The sequence below is a fragment of the Microchirus variegatus genome, assembly GCF_963457635.1.
Source record: "Microchirus variegatus genome assembly, chromosome: 8".
Taxonomy (NCBI): domain Eukaryota; kingdom Metazoa; phylum Chordata; class Actinopteri; order Pleuronectiformes; family Soleidae; genus Microchirus; species Microchirus variegatus.
Genome location: NC_139809.1, coordinates 12,479,287 through 12,504,645, shown reverse-complemented (window position 1 = coordinate 12,504,645; position 25,359 = coordinate 12,479,287).

Sequence of the window (25,359 nt, the reverse complement as noted above, 5' to 3'; positions counted from 1 at the left end):
CCTATACTGTAGCTGTGCTGTTCTGACGTTCTCACGTCTCGCCAGATCATCATGAGATCATTAGTTCCGTTCCAAGGCATATTCTGGCATATTCTGGCGGTATATAACCTTATAGGCACAAAGTAGCAAAGCTTATAAATGTTAGCTTCCTGTTCATATGAGTATTTATATCCTTTTTTTGTTAAACCTGCATGAATTGGTTGATTGCTGAGGCTGCATCTGTCCCCAGGTGTGGATCTCCATGCAACTGACACCGCCTGACAAAGTCAGAGTGACAGAAAATTGCCTCTTTGCCTCAACAAGGTACAGCAGCTGAAATGAAGTTCTGCTGCAGAGGAGAGAATGTGCTGCCCCTGGATGCTGTGACGTGTCCGCTTCGAGACGCTTGTGGCAAAAAGTATGCATGTGTGTTTGTGACAGCATTGGGGTGTAACTGCACACACTCGTGGGTGTGTGTGTGTACTTACGCATGAGTCCGTTCGGTGTGTGTGTGTGTGTGAATTTGTGCAGGTGATGGAGAGTCCACTCGGGCAGGCAGGCAGAGGTAAATGCATCACTCTAAATAAAGGTGCTTAGAGTTGGCAGCAAGGTAGGGAAGGGTTGCTGAGCCTTGAGGGGATAGTAGGCGGACAAATGCATCACATGCTCTTTGCACTGAATCCACAGACGGCAACCTTTTGCTCGTAGAAAGCCGATAATGAATCAGAGTGAAGATGGATGTCAGGGAGAGTCACTTCCCCCTCGCCCTGCTCTCCAGCCCAGCAGGTGGTCCTGCAGCTTGTGCCTTGTTTGTCTTTTGGCCCTTGCTGCAGCGCGAGTCATTTCCCTTAACATATAAGAGCAAGACAGATGAAACCGGGGGCAAATACCCGACATTGAAGCACGCGCTGGCAAACACATCCACGCTAGCCTCTTATTTACATCGTCATTTTCCCACGGAACACAGCTGCTCCCAGAGGAACTGAGGGATTCCGGGAGCTGCTTTGTCTTTGCAGACAGTGCGCTGCACAATTTCCAGGCACAGAGGGATGAATAAATAGAAAATCAATGTGGCTTCATGGTGTGAGGATGCAGGGCTATTTTCCCAATTACGGCAAATGTTGCTCCTATAGTCAGTGGAGCATTGAGTGCATTTCTGAGCCACCTGACTTTTATCAAAGTGTCTTTGAAGTCTATACTTAGATTCAGTGGTGTCCTTTTAGGCCCTTTCCACACGGACACAGAAGGGAACTTTTTTCTTCTTTTCTTTCGCCCAAAACGACTCTAAGGGATGTAGTACATATACAAGTGTATACTACTGTTTGGGGTCACTGTCAAATGTCCTTATTCTTGTAAAGCACTTTTTTTCAATGAATATAACAGTAAATGAATCATAAACACACTCTATACACATTGTTAATGTGGTAAACATTTGAACGGTCGCGTAAATGGCGCTGCAACAATGCTAAACCAAGCATGGTGCACAGGAAGCATGCACGATGTGTGCAAACCTTTCCTCTTTAACAAGTATACATTCCAGTGTATGAAATGCCAAAAGCATATAAGAGAGAGGTGCAATTATGACATCATCATTTTCCCAAAGTAGTGTCTGCATGAACTCTTTTTTTTTTTCGATAAATACCATATCAGTGCTGCCAAATTGCTCTTTCCATGTGTATTAAAGGTGGAGTAAGTAATTTATAGTGCCATCTAGAGGAGAGGCTGAAATTTACAAAAAAGAACTGCTCCTCTGCTCACCCCCTCTCTTCCCTGAGCGCTACGGTATCCGCAGCCGGTCAAATGTCGTCCTCGTCGTCTTTCTCCGTGTCAGCAGATGAGGTTCGTGAGGCGAGGGAGAGGGCGAGCTGCCACGGCCGTAGCAGACGAAGCGGAGAGAGAGGAGGCGGGACTTCCGCTACAAGTAAAGAGACGCTTGATTTGTTCTCTCGCGTTTGTCCTTACAGGCTCCGGTAGAAACATGGCGTCTCGCTGCTAACAGTGGCTATGCAACCACGGCCCGCGACCATTTTATTTTACATGACTTTTTGAAACACTACGAAAATGAAACAAAAACTATTATACAACGACTAGACAATGCAGGAGCACATAATATGTATAAAAGAGTGGATTTTGGGTCATATAAACCCATAAATACTACACAGTGTCCATTTAAACGTTGATACAATGCAAGAACCATCACATCGAAACAGTGAGCATACATTGCATGACTCATTGATTTGACAAATTTTAATAAATGTATGCATAAAATTCATCAGAATAAGTCCCCTGACTTTTATCCATTGCAGTCCTGAGGGGTTGACTTGATAAAATAAATGAAGGATGGTGTTTTATATAGGTAAGGTCGAATTATACCATTAATATGCTTTATATTATGTCTGTGTGTGACATTTGCTGAAGTTAATATACATACTCAAGTTCAGGAATCTTCCAAAACCTATAATTGTCAAAAAAAAATGGTGATATCATGCAAGCTTGCTCTCTTTTTTTCTTTCAAATGATATTCTTTCTCCTCCTCTAAGAGAAATGTGCCTCTACCAACATTACATTTCAAATCCATTCATGCATAAACCCTTGTCTTAATGTCATGAGAGTCCTCAACCTAATAGTTTGAACACACATTCAATAACTTCAAACGGAAGATTAACACTAATAAACAGGTTTTACATGAATAGATCGAATTACTGTGCTTTAAATATTGGTTTTGTGCTCTTGTGAGGGTAAATGGCAAGATGCCGAGGGTAAAAAAAAAGCTGATTGAAATGAATTCACATCAGTCCATGTGACATCTCTTATACGATGGTGTGGTTGGAACAGAAGTGTTATTTCAAAAGTATCTTTCCCTGGCATTGCAAATAGGTTTTCAGCTTCCTCCCCGCTTTAAAGCAGCATGTGTGAAGGGAGCCACTCTAAATTGGCTCTGACAAACAACATCTCTGAGGATTTGATTGAGTGACTAAAAAAAAAATACCTTTGCACAGTTTCTTTTTTTTTTTTTTGTGAAAGTCACTCTGGAAAGTTTCCTTGGCAAGAGCAACGTTTGAAATTCAAATGTGCCATAGTGTCTGCGTAACAACACAGTATGAGAACAATCTCTGCGCAAAGACAGAAACTAGAAGGCATGGCGTCTTCTCTCTTCAAATGCTGCCAACATAATTGAGAGGAGACTCTCTGAGGATAGATCATCAAATGTTTGGAGGTTTTTTTTTTTTTTAATCTGTGAACTTTGCCAGCTTTAAAGTGGCCTTGACAGCAGCAGGGACAACGCTCCTGCTTTTCCATCTGCGCCGCTAAAGGCAGTTCAAATGGCTGCTAAAATATGGAAAATAGCATGTGTGGCAGGGTTGCTTCAAATGTTCCCAAAGCACATCCTGTCAACTGCTCCCAGCTGATAAAAAAACATGCGACTTTCTGGCCTAATTTCAGGTGTAGTGCTTTGCAAGTGTGTGCAATTCAGTTTTGAAAAGCAGCTCAGATAATCCCTGTCTTTAAAGCACTGCGCTGCACCAGCACGTCTTCAATGTGGCTGTTTTTTTCAGATGTCTATCAAGGCTAACTAGCAGGAATGTAAGAACTGAAGCTGAAACGGCTTCTGCTTTGTGCTCGGTGGTGGTGGTGGTGGTGGTTTTTCAAGATGACATGCCTCGCTGACCACTGAAGTCATTAAGCGAACATTGCGCTTCACAAAACACTTCGTTCTCAAAGTGATCTCCACTTAGCCTGTGCTAGACATTTAACTTCTATGCTATATCACATCCAGTATGAGTCTCGCGACGAATAAGTCTCCCTCCTCTTGTTCTTTCAAAGATACGACGCAGCGTTTACTGCTGATATTTTCGACCGACAACTGTGTCAATATCGTCTAAATGTCAATGACGGCTCCACAAATCCTCACTAATGCTCACGGTAACATCGCAGTGGCTTTTGAAATCTCATGTTTGAGTAGCGTTTAGTCAGACGAGCAAGACGATCACAGCTTGATCTGAGATCGTGAGTCGCTGCATTTTCTGCATTTGACTAAAAGCTGGATAGAACACCAGTCGCGTTTATAGTTGCGGTCATGTCCCGCTTGTTAAAATGGTTAGAACAGTGTGTTTGGACATTCTGCTTCATAGACACGGTAGCCACTTTATTAGGTACAGTGGACACCTCATAAAGTGGCAGGATTGGCAGCAGCTGCTGTAGGCCATTGACTTCAAGGTTTGACTTGTTGTGCGATCAGAAACAGTATCTATACTCAACAAAAATATAAACGCACAAACTTGAAATGGTGCAAAAATATTTCAATACAAAAATAGATAGATTCTTGATGCATATGTTTATGGATTTATTTGTTTTTGCTCAAACCCAGTAGTCCAGTGTCACTTGGCCACTCCTATTGACTCCAATCTCAGATTGAGTATTTCAACTCACGAGAGTCAAGGAGCATTGCAGAGGGGTGGTCAATATGCATGACCAGTACACAGACAACTCCTTATGGTCTGGTCAATAAAAGGGCACACCAAAGTGTGGACTTTTGTCACTTGTCAATATGCCACAGATGTCACAAATCATGAGGGAGCGTGCCATTGGCATGCTGAGTGCTGGGTTGAGCTGTGGCGACACAACTGAATGTGCATCATTCCACCATCATTCCAGGCCACCATCGACAACCTGCTGATGTCCATGCGTCGCCGGTGTACCGCTCTGTGTGAGGCTAATGGTGGACACACGCGTTATTGAAGTTTGTGAACTTGGATCATCGACCCCCGTTGTGTTCTTCCTGCCATTACTCCAGGACTTTTGTTTTGAAATTGATCCTAATGCTCGCAAATTAAATTCACTTTATCGATAAAGTTGTCCTGTTATTTTTGGATAGTTACTCCAAAAATAACTATTGTTTTATCACATAACAATAGCTACAAGTTTTTTCTTTATGCGTTTATATTTTTGTTGAGTGTACATACCTTGGTTGTAAAGAGTAGTTATGGAGATTTATTTTGTGCCTTTCTATCTTACAGGGCACTCATTGAAATACTTGAAAATTAAAAAATACCAACCCTGGAGTGTTATTGGAGAATATGACAAGACTTTCAAAACTTTTCATGTAGAAAACCCAGCTCCATGAAGGATCTGTGGTTACAGAATATTTTACAACAGTGTTTCCCAATCCTGGTCCTTGAGGACAAAGTGTCCGTGCTACAACCTGATTTGTTACGTGCCCGTAAAGTCCAGGGTGCACAGGGAGTAACGATGTAAAAGCAAAACCTTTGGATATTTTAAAAGAAAGGCAAAACCGTGATGTAACCGTACATAAAAAGTTTATTTACAATTAATTAGCAAATCGTAAATTACAGCGAGCTGCTCCAAATGTAGCTGAGCGGCCTACAAGAGAGGGAAAGAAACAGCCATATCAAACCAAACCAAAGTAAAAAAATACACCCTTTCTCCATTGGCAAAAACGTCACACAGCTTTCCAAGCTGCACCGAGAAAACACACTACTTAATGGATTGAGAGCAAGGCCCATCCCAGCGTTTCCCCAGCTTTTTATGTCCACAACTTGATTGCTGAATTGGAGCCAGCTGTGGAACAAGCGGAATGGGCGGACCCACAAAGCACACAGCACACACAGGAAAGAGGATGTCTCACACTGCACCCTGGCACACAACACCATCACTAGTTTCTAACATAATTACCGTAGATGCAGGAGAAGACTGAGCCGTATGACCTGACCGCAAGGGAAGTTTTGAACGTCGCAGGCTTCAAATTTCTGTGAAAGTAGCTGGATCTCTAGTGATTGGCTGGGTGAAATCCAGGTATTTCTAAGATCTCACGGCAATGCACGGTAACGCACGGTAACATCGTTTTTGGATGTCTCAACAATCCTCTCGGATCAACAAGGCATTTCACACACCGAGGCGATTCTAGAGTCTGTAGGGGGCCTAGGCCAAAATTCCCAGGGGGCCCCTTACTTCCAACCAGTGTTCATCACCATTATGTTACAAATAATCTGACACCAAAGAAAAATGTATGACTTCAAAATATTTTTTTTTTCAAAATGAATGAAATAACATGGAAAAACCTTGTAATTAAAAAGTATGTGAATGTAAAAAACAATAAAATACTGTAAACAGCTTTTAGAAAACTATATAATCTTAGTAAAAAAAATGGTAACGCTTTCTTTTACAGTCCCCTAATTACCTGGTATTTAGCTGGTAAATTCATGGTAACACTAAAGTGTTGCTAGGTAATTACCAAGGGTAATAAGATAAGTAAATACAGTGAAACCGTTGCCAAAATACTGGGTAATGCACGGTAATGTACTCGGTAAGTAAAGTAAAACTGTACTGTAAAAGAAAGCCAAGCTTGTTTCCATGTAATTACACACATTTTTAGGGTTAGGTTTGTTAGATTACCCCTTGGGTAAATAGCTAGTAATTAGGGGACTGTAGGTACCTGCTTATTACCAGTTTATAACCCAATAATACACTTACATTTACCATAGTTTTGCCATAGTTTAGCTGTACATACCTTCTTATTAACAGCAGTAATAACACGCTATAATTAACTATATAGTTACCAGGTAAATGCCCAGTATTTTGGCAACAGTTTCACTGTATTTACTTTCTTATTACCATTGGTAATTACCTAGTAACACTTTGGTGTTACCATGAATTTACCAGGTAAATACCTGGTAATTAGGGGACTGTAAAAGAAAGCGTTACCAAAAAAATACATTACACTGTAAAGAACCCACATTATAAAACAATATAAATATATAGAACAATAAAATACAGTAAATAACATAAAACACATATAAACTGAGTAAAAAAGATATGCATTACACTGTAAATAATCCTCTTCATTTTCCAACTTGCAGACTTCAGACAACTTCACAGAGGTTAAAGTGAGGTGGGGCCCCTTTAGGGAGGTTTCCTACTGAGACGTCATTGCAAATTGCCCATTGTTGTTTAAGGGGGACGGGGAAACGGCTGGTCACTGCACATTTCAGTAAACAGCCCTCAGACTCCGAGTGTCGGGGGCCCCCCTATCGGCTCGGGCCCCCAAGCAGTTGCCTGCCTTTCCTGTTCACGAGCTGCGCCTCTGTTCACACACATACTGTATCTGGTCTTGACATGGTCTTGAAACATGGGCTACTATTTGGCGGATCTCTCGGTCTTGTCGAGGATGCCATTAAAAACTCCTCCGTATATATGGGTGATAAATATTGCCTAAAATACTTGGGAAACAAATAAATGACATTCCTCTCTTCACGATTGGCTTCAAAATGAAATAACTCAAAATTTCACAATAAAACGATACACTTTTTTAAAAGGTTCAGAAACACAAATCCGGCGTAGTACTGCCATTAACTGCTACGGAGAGCGGATAATGTAGTGTTCAGTTCTCAAATATGTCGGCAAGTAGGACGCGGTGGTTCTGAGCAGACTTGCTCACCACAGTCCAAATAATGAGCCACGAAACATTGACAATACTCAGGCAGGAGGGAACAACTAGAAAACCCCAACTTGTTAATTTAGGCAGAAGTGCAGAAAGGTGAACGTGTCCAGGAGAGAGACTTTAGGAGAGGAAGACAGGGAGAACAAAATAATGAGACAGAACAGGCCTTGAATGTAAGAGGGATTTACAACTCCTAGTGTCATGGAAAAGTGTGTGTGCACTGTGTAATGCTGACAGTTTTTTTTTAGTTATTCATATTTGGAGATATCAAAAGATTCCTGTAGATTGATTAACAGTGCTTCATTTGTCCTGCTCACATGACATTACTGAGACATTTTAAAATTGCAATCAGTTTTTCATTATAATAAAGGTTAGGGCACATTATCCGAATTATACAGAGTAATAATAAATAGACTGTTTCTGGACAGAGATGTTGTAGTTCAGCTTGATTTGATTCATCTGTTTAATTTACTCACTCTGCAACACTAGTTTATACACCACATATTAGATTAATCAAAAAATAATAACGGTTTATGCAGTTGCAGTTTTCAATAAATGCACAGTTTGCTGCTCGGGGTCTCTTCCATGCTGCAGCCAACACAATAAGAGAGCTACTAGTTTTGATGACGTTGGGGAGCAGCAGCATTATGGGGCTTTACAGTTCTAGCACCACTCTGCACGACTCGTCTCAACTCTGAGGTTTTTTTTGCCTTTCCATTAGAAATAGCCCTTGATACTGTTTTTAGTACCTGCTGTGGAGAGGTTTCAAGTGAGCCTTTTTAAAAACATACATGGCTGCTGTCCTCAAAGTCCATAAGTACACAAATGTCCTGTTTATAGCCATGCTAGGATGACCCCGCCCACTGGGAAATGACATGCATGATACCCAAACTAGAACTAGAACTGTATAATGGAAAAATTAGATCACGAGCTTCTGCTCACTTCCTGATAAAGTGACTGATCTTCTGTCTTTATGCCTGAAATTGCTCTGTATCTTTTGTGTCCTTTCTGTAAGGACATATCCTTGCAGATTGAGGTTAGGTTAAGGGTTTAACTTTGGGAGGTCACGCACAACACCACATTTCTTTGGAAGGAGCCTCGATCGGAAACAAGGAAACTTGTGTTCCAGTTTTAATTGTGCACAGTTTCATGTCTACTGAACTATTACTGTGTTAGTACTATCTGTCATCTTTGCCATGTTTTCTAATGCTGCATTGCTTTTTTTATTTTTTTATTTCGTACTTCACCCTCTCTCTTGTGTATTGCTGATGTATTCTTGTTCGTATTTCAGCTGCCTTCACCCCATCCTGGTCTCTAATTGGTTAGTAGCTGTCACCAACTCCCATAGGATTCAATATCTGCAAGTCTGATATGTCTTTGAGGGGTTTTCACAGTGACTGCTGATCAAGAACCGATTTGGGTCTCTCTTTTTTTTTTGTGCCAGTGAGTTGCAAAACTTGTCTCTTACTGTAAAAATAGACTAATCAGTTGATTCAAGGTGACTGTACCCTGTTTTAGCAATTAACGATAAAGAAGCTTGAGAACTGCTGAGACAGATTTGAAGGCAGGGTTGTCCACTTTGTCTTGGGTGGTGATAGAAAGTGCAAATAATGATTTATGATCATTATTTGTGGGCTTCACACAAAGGTCAAAGCTATTCACATTACTGTAAAAGACCTCTCTTTCCGCCAAACAGTCTCACTTAGTATCATGTACCACTACTCTTTTTTTTTTTTTGATCAGTGCCTCACAGTTGCCTAGAGGCATCTGAAGCTACAGTAATGCACACTCGAGTTAGTTAAGTAAGACTTTTGCTCCATTTAATATAGACTTAAATCACAAGTGACCTCACAAACTGTAAACCATGTTCGCCCCTGCTGCACTGGACAAGGAAGAGCCCAGAACCAGAGACACAGAGAATCACTGTCACTAAAAAGCATGCAAGCCAGACACAAGAAAAAAAATGAATTCAGCCATTTAAAGGGGAAATAGTATGCAAAATCAACTTTTTAATCATTAAAATCCTTATATTTGGGACTCTAGAGGTCCTTTTAGTTTAGTAAGTGTGAAAAAAGATGACTCACTCATTTTTTTGTGGTTCTCAGTTTAAGTACAGGGGACAAAACACACAACGTTGACTTCTGCGCTCATTGGGACGTCACAATGAGCTAAATTCTTGGAAATTATTGACTTGCGGAGCTCCGCTTAGTCCATAAACATGCGAGAGTGCTGGAAAGGGCAATGGTATCCGACAATCGGAAGTCCGTGAAGTCCATGAAAAGTTCTATTCTTGGTTCCACAGTGCAGAACAGAGTTCTACACAAACTTCCAGCCTCAGAGGATTTATCTGTCCAGTGGATACATGTTATATATGATGGCAATGTGCCTGCTAGAGCCTGCAAATGATCACTTTTCCATATGCTAACTGCTGTTAGCTCCCAGTAGCCTCTGTGGCTGAAGTACTGTAATTTCCTGTTCCTTAAGTTTCGTTTTACTTTTTTTTAAGGTGGACCAGAAGATTTAATACTAAACAGATCATTCTGAACAGGGCTGTTTTGGCACAGTGATCGAACTGCTGTGGTGCTTCATCCTGATGGTATTTTGACCAAAGCATGTCACAGACATGTTCATTAGGACACCAGGGAACTAGGCTAACTTAGAGAAATATGGTATACTATGACCTCTTTAAAGGTTCATCCAATAAAAAGCTTTAACCATATTGGAAACTTGAATTTGTCAACTGCTCACTTCCTTGCACTAAAGCCCATTGGTTGCAGGGATGTGAGAACTGCTGGTCTACCGCACATTTTTATGATTGAAATCACAAAATAACACTTTTGAACAAATTTATGGAGGCAGCAGTCAGCAATCTGAATCTGCTCGAGGTTACATTCAGTGAACCTTTTTGTTAAGTGTGTTATGAGTAGAGCCCCATTATTTGACATAATTGAAAATAAGCATCTTAACAAAAATCGTACTCAATACGAGAAGACTGCTCAATACCGGTATACAGAGAATTGCAATAATGCAGCTGAGAGGTAACTGAAAAAGGAACTCTTTTGAACTCATCATTACATTTATATTTACTTTAAACAATTTAACAAGGTCTGCATTGAATCTTAGCTCTTTCATTTTACTTTGTGGTGTGTTTTTTTTTTCTTCTAAAACCAACATCTTTATGTAACATGCATGTTTAATCACACTGTGCATCCAATTTCTTGAAAGAGCAAACAGGACTCGTTGTGACCAAGACACAGTAGGAGCTGATAGCAGCCATATTACGTTCATGCTGAGAAGCCGATTACCTGATCGCAGATGCCAGCGCCAACCTGGCCTGCCAGCCCTGCTTCATCATGTTATCTCCAGCAAGATATTTTAGAGTGTGTGGACTTTGTCAGGTATACGGGCTCACCGTAAAGGAGATTTGCTGGTGGCCAAACAATCTTTTCTTCTTCTGTTTTTGTACAAATAGACTAAAATGTAATCCTATCACTTCTTTACTCACTGGTAAATGAGGCTCTCTCTGCCACTGAGAAGGGACAACCAACAATAATGCTGTTACTACACACCATGAACGCAATAGTCACTGCTATGGTGGACCCAATTATTATCTTTTAAGACTTGTCATGGCTCAATCATTTAATCATTTTCACAACACTGTGTTGGTCTGCTGTCCCAAAAAGGAGAAGGAGATTTTTTTCTTTCGTCATTTTTTTTTCTTCTCATTTCCCTTCGGGGCCTCCGTATTTTCCCCTTTTAAAAAGGGGGAAAAGGCACCATTTTCCCAGCTCCCACAAACTGCCGGTATGAACGACACACATTAAAGCACTGAGCAATCCGAGTGTTGTTCTTTTTATTTGTACCTTAGGCAACATTTAGCTGTTGTTCAAAGCTCTACTTGGTGTGGTAAAACTCACCTGAACATCCAGGGGCAATAGAAAAGGACCATCATTTGATTCTTCTTAAAATTGTCCTTTATTTTATGAGCCAAAAAAAAAACATTATTGTGACGTCATGGCACCCAGCTGGCTAATTTAAATATTAAATATAAAATATAAGTTTAAGTGTATATAAATAAGATGTCTGCTGCTCAGTCTAGCCGAGATTGCTGTGAAGAGAGTCCCCTCATAGCTACAAGAAAATGGCCTATTTTGCTTGAAACTTGAGTGCAGGACTAATCAGCTCCCAGGATCCGACTAAACACTCACATGAGCATTCTTTGCTCAACCAGGCAGACCTGCAGTCTATCACAGACAAAGATACACAGATACAAGGGAGTTGTAGCATAAGTGCAGTACTGTGCAAAAAGTCACATACGGCATACAGCATCATCATTAGTCGTCCGTCAATTTATTGAAACAAATCCAGAAAATGCAGCTAACATATGTGCAGCATTTAGCTGCAGCCTAACCCTTACACTGGAACGATAGCACGACCCCGGACTTTCGTGGCATGAACCAGAGTGAGCAAGACATTCATCAAGCAGCAGGGTACTCTGCAACCCACTGTGTTTTAATGGATTTTACGGAGTTATGAGAGCATGTTTTCCTCAGTGTTTTGACATTGCACTTTTTGTTGTTTTATGGTGAGGATTTTCAAAGCTGCAAGAGGGGGAAAAAAAGCAAGAAACGGTTACCTTCATACTTATTTATGCCGTAAGTAGATGATGCAACGAGCAGTTAAAACACTATCACTCGTGTAGATATGCGGATAAGTAATGTCCTTTTGTTTCATAAGAAAACAGAAGAAGAAGAAACACAAGATGCAATTGTAAGCTCTGTAATAAAAAAAAGGGAATCCATCCTTATGCAAGAACAGATTGCTTGTCAGTGCAAAATACAAAGCTCCTGCCCAAGCATGACATGCTTCATCATTGCTTGCACAATCAAAGCAATCTAATTTAAAAAGCTTTACAAGGTCTTGGTTTGAGCAACTCTCAGGATTTATGAACCATTATGTCCAAGCCTGTGTTTTGTAAATACATTTTTCTTTCATATAAATCATTAAAGCTTTTCATGCATTTCAGATTCCTCTACTTTTTTTTTTTTTTAAGACTTGAGGTTTTCATCCGACATTGACCGACCGATTCAGCTGCACCTGCTGGTGTCTTGCTGCTCTTTTTCCCCAAAAAATCATTTACAGAACAGAAACCTCTTTAAAGATCAGTTTTCTCTGTACTTCAAGGTAGAAAAAGAAGGGGAAAAAAAGCCACATATAAGCGCCTTGCAATCATTCGACCTGTCGATTGGCATGCTGTGATGTGACAGTGTGTGTGTGTGTGTGTGTGTGTGTGTGTGTGTGTGTGTGTGTGTGTGTGTGTGTGTGTGTGTGTGTGTGTGTGAGCGAGCAGCAAAGCGGGCTTCCGGGTTGCTGATAATGGTGGGACTTGGTTCCTCTGAGTCAAGGTTTAAATGCAGTCGGTGCAGTTTTTTTTTTTTGTGCTCAAGCTGAGAGCACTATCAGCTCAGCGCAGACACCTACATGGTCACATTCACACATCTGCTAGCGCTAACGAATACCTTAGTATTTTTGTATAAACACAGTAGGCAGTAGGATATTGACTTCACATGGAGTAATAAACACTGTAAAGGTTTCCCCCCCCCCCTCGGTTTACTAACCTTGAAGAGATTTCTCAGTTTTAAGCTACTGCAGATGAATATTGTGTAACTCATTAAAAAGTGCAGGGACCAATTTGTCCCTTGACTTGAATTTACATTTCTTGAATTTAGGACGATATTCAAAATAGGGGCCTTTAAAAATGTCAATATTTTGGCTCAGTTTTATAATAAATGTAACTTTTGATGGCAAGGTTTCATCATGTGTTAGTAAGTCATTGCCTTTTCTGAATCTAAAAAGGTTCAGTAGACAGGACTTTTCAGCACAATACAATTCCATGTAACCTTTCAGCATTATGCAAAGAAAGACATTTGTGCACATCCTCTAGTGTCTGTTTACAAGCCTTGAATAATTCCGAGACTGTCCTCCAACGGAGCGTAACTAACAGGTCATATGCAGGAATCATGACCCATTGGTACGTTTTTAAAATAGGTGCCCCCTAGTGGTCGTATATATAAAAGCAATCTGGTAGCTTGTGTGTGCCATCATCGAGTTGCATCAATGAGGTTTCCACCAGCAGTTCGCTCAGTGGTTAAAGCATTGTTCTTTGGTGTCCTGGTTAGGGTTAGGGTTAGGCTTACCCTAACAAGGGTTTGACTTTTTCGCCCTAACCCTAACCGCACTTACACTTGTGCTTAGTTGAGTTGAAAAATACTGGTATGCTAAAAACGTTCCGATGGGTTATATTCAGGATTTGGCCAAAATAACCCATAGCTACATTTCAGTTGGTGGACAGGTTGATAATTCTACCCCATGGCTTTGACGGGGGAGTCAAAGAAGAATGAGAAGGAACTCCTACTGGCTGTTCTACTACAAAAGCTCTGCATGTAGGTCCCTTTGACAGCCATATTGCTACTCAACCACATGCAGCAGGAACATAGAGAACTGCAGATTAAATACAATAAAACGTGTCAGTGTTAGCAGCGATTTCAGTCACGATGCAAAGTGCATTTGTCCATGCTCATCTAATGTGGACAGAGATCAACCAGAGGCCATAGATGATGAAATGTTTTCACCAAATTAAAGGTTTCTTTTGGAAGTAGGCTTTTCACTCCGGAAAGCTGCGACAACACTTTATCACTTTCTTCCGTCCCCTCAGTCACAGCTCACCAGGAGGCCACCCCGGTCGACCCCCGAATGACTGATCTGTATCCCATGAAAGAGGCTGCAGAATAAATGGGGTCCCCTGCTCATTTAGTGGCAGCTGAGATCGATGGCAGCCAAGTCCAAGGTGGAGAAGATAAAACAGGAGCGGTCAATCGCCACAGATTGCTGATGCTGAGTCAAGGTCACCCTCATTACGGCGATGCTTTAAGCTCAAATCGTTTGATCGCTTATGGATTGAAATTGTTCAAGAAATGCACGTTGCCTTGAAACGAAGCCAGGAGGTGATTGCGCGATTGCGCCGGCCTACGACGAACAACTGTCTCCAACCATTACAATTACGACACACTAACAACCATCTGTGCCCGCAGTGTGGAATATGTAGCCTGAGGCGAAACCAAAATCAGTGCAATCAAGACTCTCTCACCATGAACTCACGAGTTGCTTCATTTAGCCTCTGTAGAATTTACATCTACCCGTTTTGGCAGGCGCTTTTCTCCTAAGCGACTTGCAGCCGAGAGATTACGCTCGTATAACTGTCTCTGTGTGTCATCGTCATCACATTAAATGGATTGCTAAGCATTTCTGAGAGCATTTTTCCTCTTAAAAGCCTGAGAGTTGTCCTCATTTTGTGGCTCAATGCGAGCGGTTTGATGAGCGCGCTGGTGGCGGACTGACCTTTGCTGCTTACATGTGCAAGGCTCCCACAATGTAGCAGCGGAGGAGAGGCAGACGCTGTGAGTGTTGCTGGTGCATTATCTGTGTGAGATCACAAAGGCTGATCTGTTATGTTCACACTGGCTCCACATTTCATGTTATGTTTTTTTTATAATTAACTGAACTAATGCACATTCATCCTTTAAGCCAAATGAAAATGAATGTGTTTATCACTTTTAGAGAAAGTGCTCAACAGAGTCAGTCAGTCTGTTTGCATGCACAGTTTAATCAAACTAAGGCCTTAGTCCGACTAAGACAGACAACGGGATAACATGCAGAGGAGATAAATCGATATATCTATCTCTCTATAAGCTAGTGCCTATTGAATCGGTTTCCAACGAACACTGCGATGGATGGTGAGATGGATTGTGCTGTGTTTCTGTATGTTTCATATACATGTTATATCGTGATAATAAATTAGATGGAGAATGCCTTTTGTGGTTGCTGTGTTTTCCCGAAGAAGAAGACGCCGTCGACACCGTATGATTTCCAGCAACAGAACTGCAGTTCATACGTCGTCTCCTTTTACCTCCGGATCAGAGATGAAGTCAAGTCCATCTCCAGTCCGGCGTAAGCGTAAACATGCGGGAGTAATCAGACTATGAATCGCATTATCCAGGTATGTTAGTCCGATTAAGACTGCCTCGCTTTTCATCGGTATAACGTGACATTAAGAGAACCTAATTATTGACTTAGTCCGACTAAAATTGCATGTAAACGCACCAAGTGGTGACAAGGAAAGAGTCTTCTCTTGAACGTTAGGCAAACAAACCAGACGGGGAACTTACAAAGTGGCGTAGTTTTAACCCTCCAGTTCAAAATGTGGTTTTAAAACTCCTTTTTAACATCACAAAATAAAGCTGGCTGGGAAACATTGAAAAAAAAATGGTGACTGAAGCCCTAACAACACTCATTTGGACTAGACAGATGGTCCAAATGACAATGTTTAGTGTTTTCTAAACGGGATTTCGACATGATGTAGTCAGTATGACTGAAGCTCCTCCCAATGTTTTCCCCTCTGTTTGGCTTCTGTCTGGCAGTCTGTGTTTTATTATGTGGGCAAAGCTTTGATGAAAGAACAGACAGGAGGGGGGTGGTGGCATCAGGTACAGTGTTACAGTGTTACTGCAAGCTTTTCCATCCTCCTACTACAACAGATTTGTTCCCTCGACAACTTTATTTATAAATGGCTATTGAAATAGGCAAGTAAACAGTAAAGGGGGGTGGAGACCTTTGTTTGCAACAAACATGCAGGCAACTGGTGAGTGGGAGCACTGAGTGAGTTGGGACTGTTTTTTTGGGGGTTTTTTGCAGACAGCGAGGAGAGAAGCATATCACACTGTGACTAAGTAAAGTCAGTTGTCTTTTAAGTGGAAGGTCGATCCCTTACTTAGTCCTCACTGTCCACTTTGCGAAATGTCGAGTCTTCAACTCGTACAACCAACCTGTATGTCATTGCATTGTGGACGATGTCAGAGGACCAAGAGAATGAATGCACGAGTGACACTTTTCACTTAGACTATTTCACTTATATGTCATCCATTTTCTACCGCTTTATCCATCACCTGAAGGGGAGCTGTGCCAATCTTAAGGCCACATTATACTTCTCCGACTGCATAATGCCTTATCCGACTGCGTAACCAGGGAGACCCCTCGAGCCTTCATACTTCTGCGTCGTGGACGGATACGCGCTGCAATTTCCCCGCCCGATCAGTAGGGGCAGCTGCGCAAGGTTGTTGTGCTTTTGGCTACAGTGAGCAATGGCGTCCGAGAGAGAAAGACTGTTGTTGTTGAAACATTGGCCGTTTCTCAATTTCTGTGTCACAGAACGCAGTTTTAAGATAATTTGAGGCGAGAAATTGGCCATTTAGAGTCTAAACATGTGGTTTGTGTATTAATATATGACGTATTTATAGTTTGGCAGCGACGTTGTCGGCGATGATCAGCTCCGCTTCTGTGGACGTTTGGTGCCCACTGTGAGCCGGCACAGAGCAGCTTAGCTCGGCCTGTTCTGGGGACCAATCGCAGCCCTTGCCATCTCCGTTGTCCCTTGACGGAGTGACTGACACTTAAAAATTATATTTTGTGGCTCTGCGACAGGCTCTGCATTGATGCAGAGGGCTCCACGTAACCTACGCAGAGAACTTAACGCAGGTGTATAAATTGGGCTTTAGCTGACATAGTGAAATAGGCAGGGTACACCGTGAACAGTCCACCAGTCCGTCGCAAGGCCACATAGAGGCGAACTACCACTCACTCTCACACCAATCATCAATTTAGAGTGTCAATTTACCGAATCCCCATATTGCATGTTTAACTGTGGGAGGAAGTCGGAGAACCCGGAGAAAACCCACGCACACATGGGGAGAACATGCAAACTCCATGCAGAAAGGCCCTCTCGAACCCAGGTCTTCTTGCTGCAAAGGCAAAAGTGTTAACCAATACACTAACCAATGTGGCCCCTTATGTCAGATTTTGTTATGAAGCTATCATTGAACAGCAAAAAGTATAATATGAAAAAAAAACCTTAAAGTTCAGTCTGCTCTTTGTGTTGAAGACAAGATAAAATAATGCTCACGGTGAGGACAGGACTGTCTCTGTGGAGTATGTAATTCCTCGGGTAAGCTGGTGAATTGCAGGGAAAAGGGTTAGCCTTTCTTAAGTGTGAAGAATCCCACAGCGTGTCATAAAAAGAAAAATGTTAATGTTAGCCGTGGAGCAAGCAGAGTCAGCCCCCATTACTCTTTGGTGGATACAGTACGGGAGGTCCTGTGGTGTGGTACAGGAAGCTGTGACCTTTACAGCGAGCCCGGGCACTAAATCACTGTCTGGTGTGCAACGTTTCCATGTAGGGCTAAGATGAAGTGGACAGCTCTATCCAGGGATCTGCCTCAGTGACTCCCGAGACCCATCTCATTAATTGCCGGGGCAGCAGATGCAGGGGCATTCACCTTTGGTTAGAATAATCTGGATTTCCACTTTCACGAAAGAGCTGACCCAACAGATTTGGCCACAGTGTTCTCCTGCTCTAAAATAAAAAAAAAAGTTTTGTTCAGGAGCAGCATTCCAGTAACTTTATCACTTCCTAACCGCTCACTGAAATCACTTTAAACCCAACCCCCAACAAATATTATATAACTTTGATTTATTTGTAGCCATCGAGGTTCTAAAAATATACATATCCTTACAAAAAGAAGTCACCTGCACAGCAGATGCTCTGCTTTGACTTCTATTTTAGGCTTACTTTGAAGATGCAAGTGTAACTTTTCACATTTGTGTCGCGATTTGTGAAATACTATTCATTAACTTAACATTTACATGGCTATAACTAAGAATGTAGGCTTTCCCGCATACTTACTCAAGTGGGGAGGAAAATGGAGGTTTGAAATCTGTGAACATAAATGTGCTGTCAGTGCTCTCTGAAACTCCTGAGTGGCACATGCAGGAGAATAAATGTAACATTTGTGAAGGTTTTCTGAATTTCTTTTTTCATTGTCCCTGAAATTTGACCAATTACAGTCCATTATGTTATAAGTTATTCCCTGACATCATTATGACATTACCTAACAACTTTCTCAATAATGTTCTGTTGTTGTTGTTGTTTATATGTCACGTCTCCCATGCTGTTTGTCATATGTTATATCTTCTGAAACGGAATTGTGTAGTTTAAATCTGCTATTTTGTGAATTTGTTGTTTGAAATTCTTTGTTCCAATGACCTAAAAGTTCACATCTGCTTTATGGTCTTTGGTGAGAGTGATTGAATGGCCTTCAAATTGTCACAAACCTCAGTTTCTGTTGGAAAAAGGTTATCCAACGGCAAAAAAAGCGCCACAAACCTTCCCTGAACTATCCCTTTTTAGCACATAATTCCCTCTGTTCAGTCAAACCCCAGCCGAGAAAAGCGCCCTCCTTCCTCAGAAATATCACAATGGGTCTAACTTTGAGCGACAGTGAATTTGCATTATGTGAGTCATTTAACTGTCAAAGAAAATTACTTTTAATTTGTGCAAAAATCAGAATAGCGCCTCAGTTCCTGGGTCATCAGACTTACAGAAGAAGAAAGCGTCGAGTCTATGGCACCGCTGACACCCCTGCGACACTGATGATCATAAATAATAGCAGGAAGAGTAGAAGGGAATGTAGCAGGCGGATATGAAAAGAATGGGAACAGGGGATTACACATCCAGCCTGCTATCTTGTAAATTGAAGGAGACAAAGCGGCAGAATTAGGAGATTGACATGAAGACAGTCCACAGTGAGCTGTGAACCAGTCGAGAGAGAAAAGACGACCTCCACAATGCAGCGTCGCTGAATAGGCTGAGACTGAGGCTTATTGCGAGTTCCAATGGCAACAATTGTCACCACAAAGAGAAGCCGTTATGATTGACGAGCAAATCGTCTGCTTCCTTTCAAGGTTTTACAACTTTGTTGTGTTCCACACCTTTCTTTTTCTTTCCTTTCCTATAGCGCTGTACAAGAACAGAGCGATTATATTGTCTCTATATATGTGGCTCTACGACCCGGCTCTTATGGCTCCGACAGATAGTAAAATTTAAAACACTTAACACATTTTTTCATTGAACAAAGGGTGAAAACATAGGGTACAAATCATAAATGAGTGATATATGTAAGAGGAAAGTTTGAACATCAGTTGTGTAGGTGTGTTGATGGCTCCTTCGAACCAGGAACTCCAGAATGCGCTGGGGCGGTTTGCAGCCGAGTGCGAAGCAGCTGGGATGAGAATCAGCACCTCTAAGTCCGGGGCCATGGTTCTCGACCGGGAAAAGGTGGCTTGTCCCCTCCGGGTCAGTGGAGAGAGCCTGCCTCAGGTGGAGGAGTTTAAGTATCTTGGGGTCTTGTTCACGAGTGAGGGAAGGATGGAGCGTGAGATTGACAGGCGGATCGGTGCAGCGGCCACAGGAATGTGGTCGTTACCGGTCAATCTACGTTCCTACCCTCACCTATGGTCATGAACTTTGGGTTATGACCGAAAGAACAAGATCCCGGATAAAACAAGCGGCTGAAATGAGTTTTCTCCGCAGGGTGGCGGAGCGCTCCCTTAGAGATAGGGTGAGGAGCTCTGTCACCCGGGAGGAGCTCGGAGTAGAGCCGCTGCTCCTCCACATCGAAAGGTGCCAGCTGAGGTGGCTCAGGCGTCTGTATCGGATGCCCCCTGGACGCCTCCCTCGGGATGTCCCACCAGGAGGAGACCCAGAGGAAGACCCAGGACACGCTGGAGTGACTACGTCGCTCAGCTGGCCCGGGAACGCCTTGGGGTCCCCCCGGAAGAGCTGGAGGAAGTGTCCTGCGAGAGGGAGGTCTGGGCGTCCCTTCTCAGACTGCTGCCCCCGCGACCCGGCCCCTGATAAGCGGTAGAAGATGGATGGATAGATGGATGGATGGATTGTGTAGGTGTGAGAAACAGGTAGGACACGGTGGGTTGTAGGAATTTTGGGGAACCCAGGCAAAAGGGACCAGGAGGGCCCAATGCAGGACCACACAGAACTCCAACCCAGAACAGGAATAAGTATACCACTCACTCAAATATTTGACTTGGAAGCTAGCAGAAGATGAAGAAAAACTTTGAGAACCACAGCTCTACATTCATCCTTCCAGCAGTGAACTATTTTTTTTTTTATTCTGAGACTGAGATAGTGACTCTCTCGACAGATGACTTTTCGTTTCCATCTGGACAGTCGATCCAATGTGTCTCAGTGTGGTCAGTGGAACTAAAGTGCTGAAACACTCCATCAGTCTTTGAATTTACACAGCTGAAATGTTTGTGGAGCGACTTTAGCCTAAGTGCAAGTTAATTCCTGTTTAATCAAGAGCAGCAATGGTGCATATAAGCAGCTTAGTGTGGTCCTATTCAGTGAGTGTCTTTTAGTGACGGGCAGATCAATGTCCCTCCGTCACGTCTCAAGGATGTTGACTTTGTTCCCCTTTAGTTGTCAGTTTTGTGATTCTAGAAATGCCAACTTTCAGGAACACGTCAGCGAGGCTTTTATTTGCCCTTTTTGTTGTTATTGTCAACATGTCCTATTGAGCTCTATTTTGATGTTTCAAGCATATAATCTAAAGGCCACGGTGGCGTAAGTGAACAATTCCGGGGACAAGAGTGTACAGCCACCACAGGAACCGCGTTTATAAGTGCTGAGCTATACCGTTTAGTTGGACTGAAACATCTGTGAGAAAAACAGTGTATATTATGCCAGATATTATACCTTATACCATGTTTTTAATGAGGAAATGTGAAATAAGGCTGTTCTCAGCAATGTGATCTTCTGACCAGTGTGATCTTTCTCAACTCAATCGCATGTTAGCATGTGCCGTCAGAGCTTAAAGCAGTAATTATCAGAATATAGAGCTCACACTGAGTTGTACTGAAAGCTTTCACTAATAGCCACTTTAGGGAGTGTTTGAAAAAGTTTCTTGTTCTAATTTATTCGACATTATTATCATTAAAAGTGCCTTTGCTTCCTGCTTTTTCAACCAAGCTTCAATGTGCAATGCCATGTGCATTTGTGTGATTAACAATGTGGGTGCTGGACAGGAAACATGTTGACTCTGTTGGTCTAAAGCATTGGTTCTCAAAGTGTGGCCCAGGGGCCAATGGCAGCCCGCAGAAACATTTCTGGCGGCCCGCAGTGAATTACAGTTGATAGTTTTAATCCAGGAGCTACTAAGCTTGTTAAATGTTTATTGGACATTACTGGATACAGACCAATAAGTGTAAACACAAATACTGGGTATTTACCTGGTTTCTATATGGTGAATTTTAGTGTATTATTGGGTTATAAGCTGGTAATAAGCAGGTAGCTACAGCCCCCAATTACTAGCTATTTACCCAGTTAATATATGGTAACAGAAATGTGTTTTAACCTGTAATTAGAAGTTAAGAACAATGGCCAAAATAAAGGGTAATTACCCAGTAAATTATAAAGAGTTATTATAATAAAGCTTAAATTACATTATATTAACGCTTATATTACTTAACGCTAAACTGTAGAACTGCAATCTGGTCATTAAAATTATTACAAATGGGATTTCTTTCAGTTTTTTTTTTTCTTTGGTGGCCCTCAGTCCAATGTTGGGTTCCTAAATTGGCTTCAGGTATCAAAACTTTGAGAACCCCTGGTCTAAAGTTAGTGAAGACATGTGCATCATGCTTTTTTTTTGCCTCCTTATTGTTGTTGCATAAGGTGGTTTGTCCAGGACTGGCCCATGTCAAACATTTCCAAACCCAGTCACCAATAACCTAAAGTGAACTTTGTAAGCAGTGATCACAAAATCCCTCATTGTTGTTTTCCATCTGAAGCCCACCAGTAACGCTATTATAAATAAATGATGGGAGATTCTTCTCTCTGGTGATGCACAACTATGCAACTCTTGCACTGCATATGATCTACTCTGCCTACGCGCCGATTATGCATGTGCAAATATGTCACTGATGTTTTATGTCATGCAAACCTGAACAAAGTGACTCCTTTGATAAACTCCTATTTTATTCCTAAGAAATCACACACACACACACACACAGTGTGCGCAGTGTGTTTGATGCTTTGTCAATGCACGGTGGCACAGAGGTAATAAAACAAGCCTCTGCTGATGTAACGATATGAAAACAAAATTTAGCAAACTAAAATATTAAACATGATGCCTCGTTATTCCATTATTACCACATCCAACTGATAACATAATGCAGTAGTTCTGACTTAAAAGGTCGTGTTTCATAACATAATTGCAAAAAAGTCTTCAGTTTTAAAGGAGGATTCCAGTCTTTTGGACTGATTAAACGAGAGTAGACAAGACATACTTGAACCAGAGGAATAATACACTTGTCATGAACAAACTTGGTCTTTTTTTTTTTTTTTTTCTCCTGATCTTAAATAAAGTAGGCAAGAGTACTGGAAGTCTAGGTGGAGGTCTGTACTGGAGAGGAGAGGAATCAAGGTTATTAGGAGCAAGACATGGCGATACGGTGAAGATGCAAGGAGTAGAGGCTGTGAATATAAATAGCTTGGTGAAGAAGCGAGTGCAGGCGGCGTGGAGTGGGTGGAGATGTGTGTCAGGTGGGACAGAAGGATAGCAGCAAAAAAGTCAAATGGGATGGTCTAGAGCAGGGGTGTCAAACTCATTTTCACTGAGGGCCACATCAGCATAATGGTTCCCCTCAAAGGGCCAGATGTAACTGTCATACAGAATAAATGTAACTAAATGTAAACAAATGTAAACCAAAGGTAACATATTGCTTAATAAGTTTGTGTATTTATTACTTACACAAATGTTATTTTGGCAGGATGCTGTCACTTTGCGGGTAACGCAATCGCCATGCATTATGGGAAATGTAGTTTATGGCCAACAAATGCCTTAAAAGCAGCATAGACATATTTTAACACAGATTTTTCAAGACCAATGAACCACTCGCGGGCCACATAAAATGACGTGGCGGGCCACATCTGGCCCCCGGGCCTTGAGTTTGACACATGTGGTCTAGAAGAAGGTAGGGAGACCCGCTGTGTGGCACTGACTAAAACACAGGAGTTGGAGCTGGAGATGGCAGAGCTGAAGATGCTGAGAGGGAGGGGAGAGTTCACTTTGAACGTTTGGGCAACAAAGTAAGAGAGTCGAGGTTGAGATGGTTTGGTCACATGCAGAGGAGGGATTGTGAATATATTGGACAAAGGAGGTTGAAGATGTCGCTGCCTGGCAGGAGGAAAAACGGAATACCACAGAAGAGGCCAAGATGGAGGCAGATGATCTGCTGTGGTGACCCCTAAATGGAGAAAAACAAAAATATTCTTATGATCTTCAGTATAAACCCTGATATAAATGATCTTCGTGTATGAAAAGAGCTTGACTGATAAAGCTGACTTGCCTTTATTTTATAATTTCACATTGATCGCAATGTATGCATGAAACTAAGTTTAGTTTGTGCTATTCAAAGAATGCACCACGTCTATGGACTGTTTCTTCAAAACAAATATCTTGCTGATTTGTCATCAGATCGACTGTGTGGCAGGAAAATGATGATGTATGTCGCTGGCGTGCTCACACATCGACCGGGCTCTCAGTCTGCAGCTCTCTTGGACGTCTCATCTCTGTAAAACTGAGTCCTCCCTCTGCCTGAGCCAGAACTAGATAAATAACCATCCATCATATGAACACTGAGCAAAGTTAGACATCCTCGGCAAACATTACCTACTCGCGAAAATTAACAGCAAGAAATGAAGACATAAAGCTTTTCAACAGTTATTACTGAAGACGTTTAGTATAATGTTACGCTGAACCGATTCTTGTTTTGCTTCCCGGCGGAAAGAACACATGGTCGTGCAAAACAAATTTTGTTTTCCAACTTTTAAATGACAGTTGACAGATGATTTATTTATTTATTTGTTCGGTGGAAAAAATTGCGGGGCTCGACCATCTGCCTCAGCTGGCTGCTGTGAAAGGAGGAAACCAGGGGAGCTGTGGGAAAAATGACACACACAAAGGGGTTTGGGCAGTGAAGCAAATAAAGAGACCAACGAAATGTACATACAGGTCGCATGCCGGAATTACGACCTATGTTTACGTTTTGAAAACTAGCGCCCCAATCATGAGAGCAATCTGGTACCTTGCATGTGGTATCTAGTAGCTTCGCTGAGGTTTGCTTCGTCATGAGAGCATTGTACTTGTGTGGTCAACATGGGTTGGACTCCTAAGTTAGACTTTGGCACATGCTACTTTTTAATAATTTTTCATTTTTATTGCCTAACCCTATCTTTTTTTGCCCTAACTGTAACCTCATTAAGGGTTAGGGCACAGTTGGAGTTGAAAAATACCACACTTGTGTGCTAAAAACCGTACCTTTAGGTCGTATTCAGGGGTTGGCCAAAAAGACCAATAGTTTACGTTTCAGTTGCAGTTCATACCGGTTGCAAAATAGTTTATAAAAATACTGGTTAAACCGTAAAAAAAAAAAAAAAAAAAAAAAAATGGTCAACACAAACTGGAGTCAACATGAGTGGTATGAGCAGGGGAGTAATGAGCAGCCAGAGAAACAATTCAGGGGTGGCATGTAATCACAGCGGTGGAAATGGGAGGGAAAGTGGAAGTGAAGCTGTCTGTAACAAGAAAGAAATGAAGTATACAATAATAAAAGGTCCTTAAAATAATTGCTGCCGCAGAACAACATATAATGGGAAATGTTTGTAGAGATCCCACTAATAATATTTGGTATGCCTAATGTATTTGAGCAGTAGTGCCAGATCTGGATCCTGCAGCCCTGGGGTCAGAGATAAATAACAGAATGAGGGCACACACTGTTGATATCATGTCAAAATGTGATGTGTGTGAATGCACAAACAGATAACAACACACACATCTTCATTACTTCTTTGTCTGAGGTACTTATTACAGTATAACACATACTCTGAAGAAAAGTACCTGGCAGAAAACATCTTGCTAGTGCTGTCTTTACGACAGATATTAACAACACCT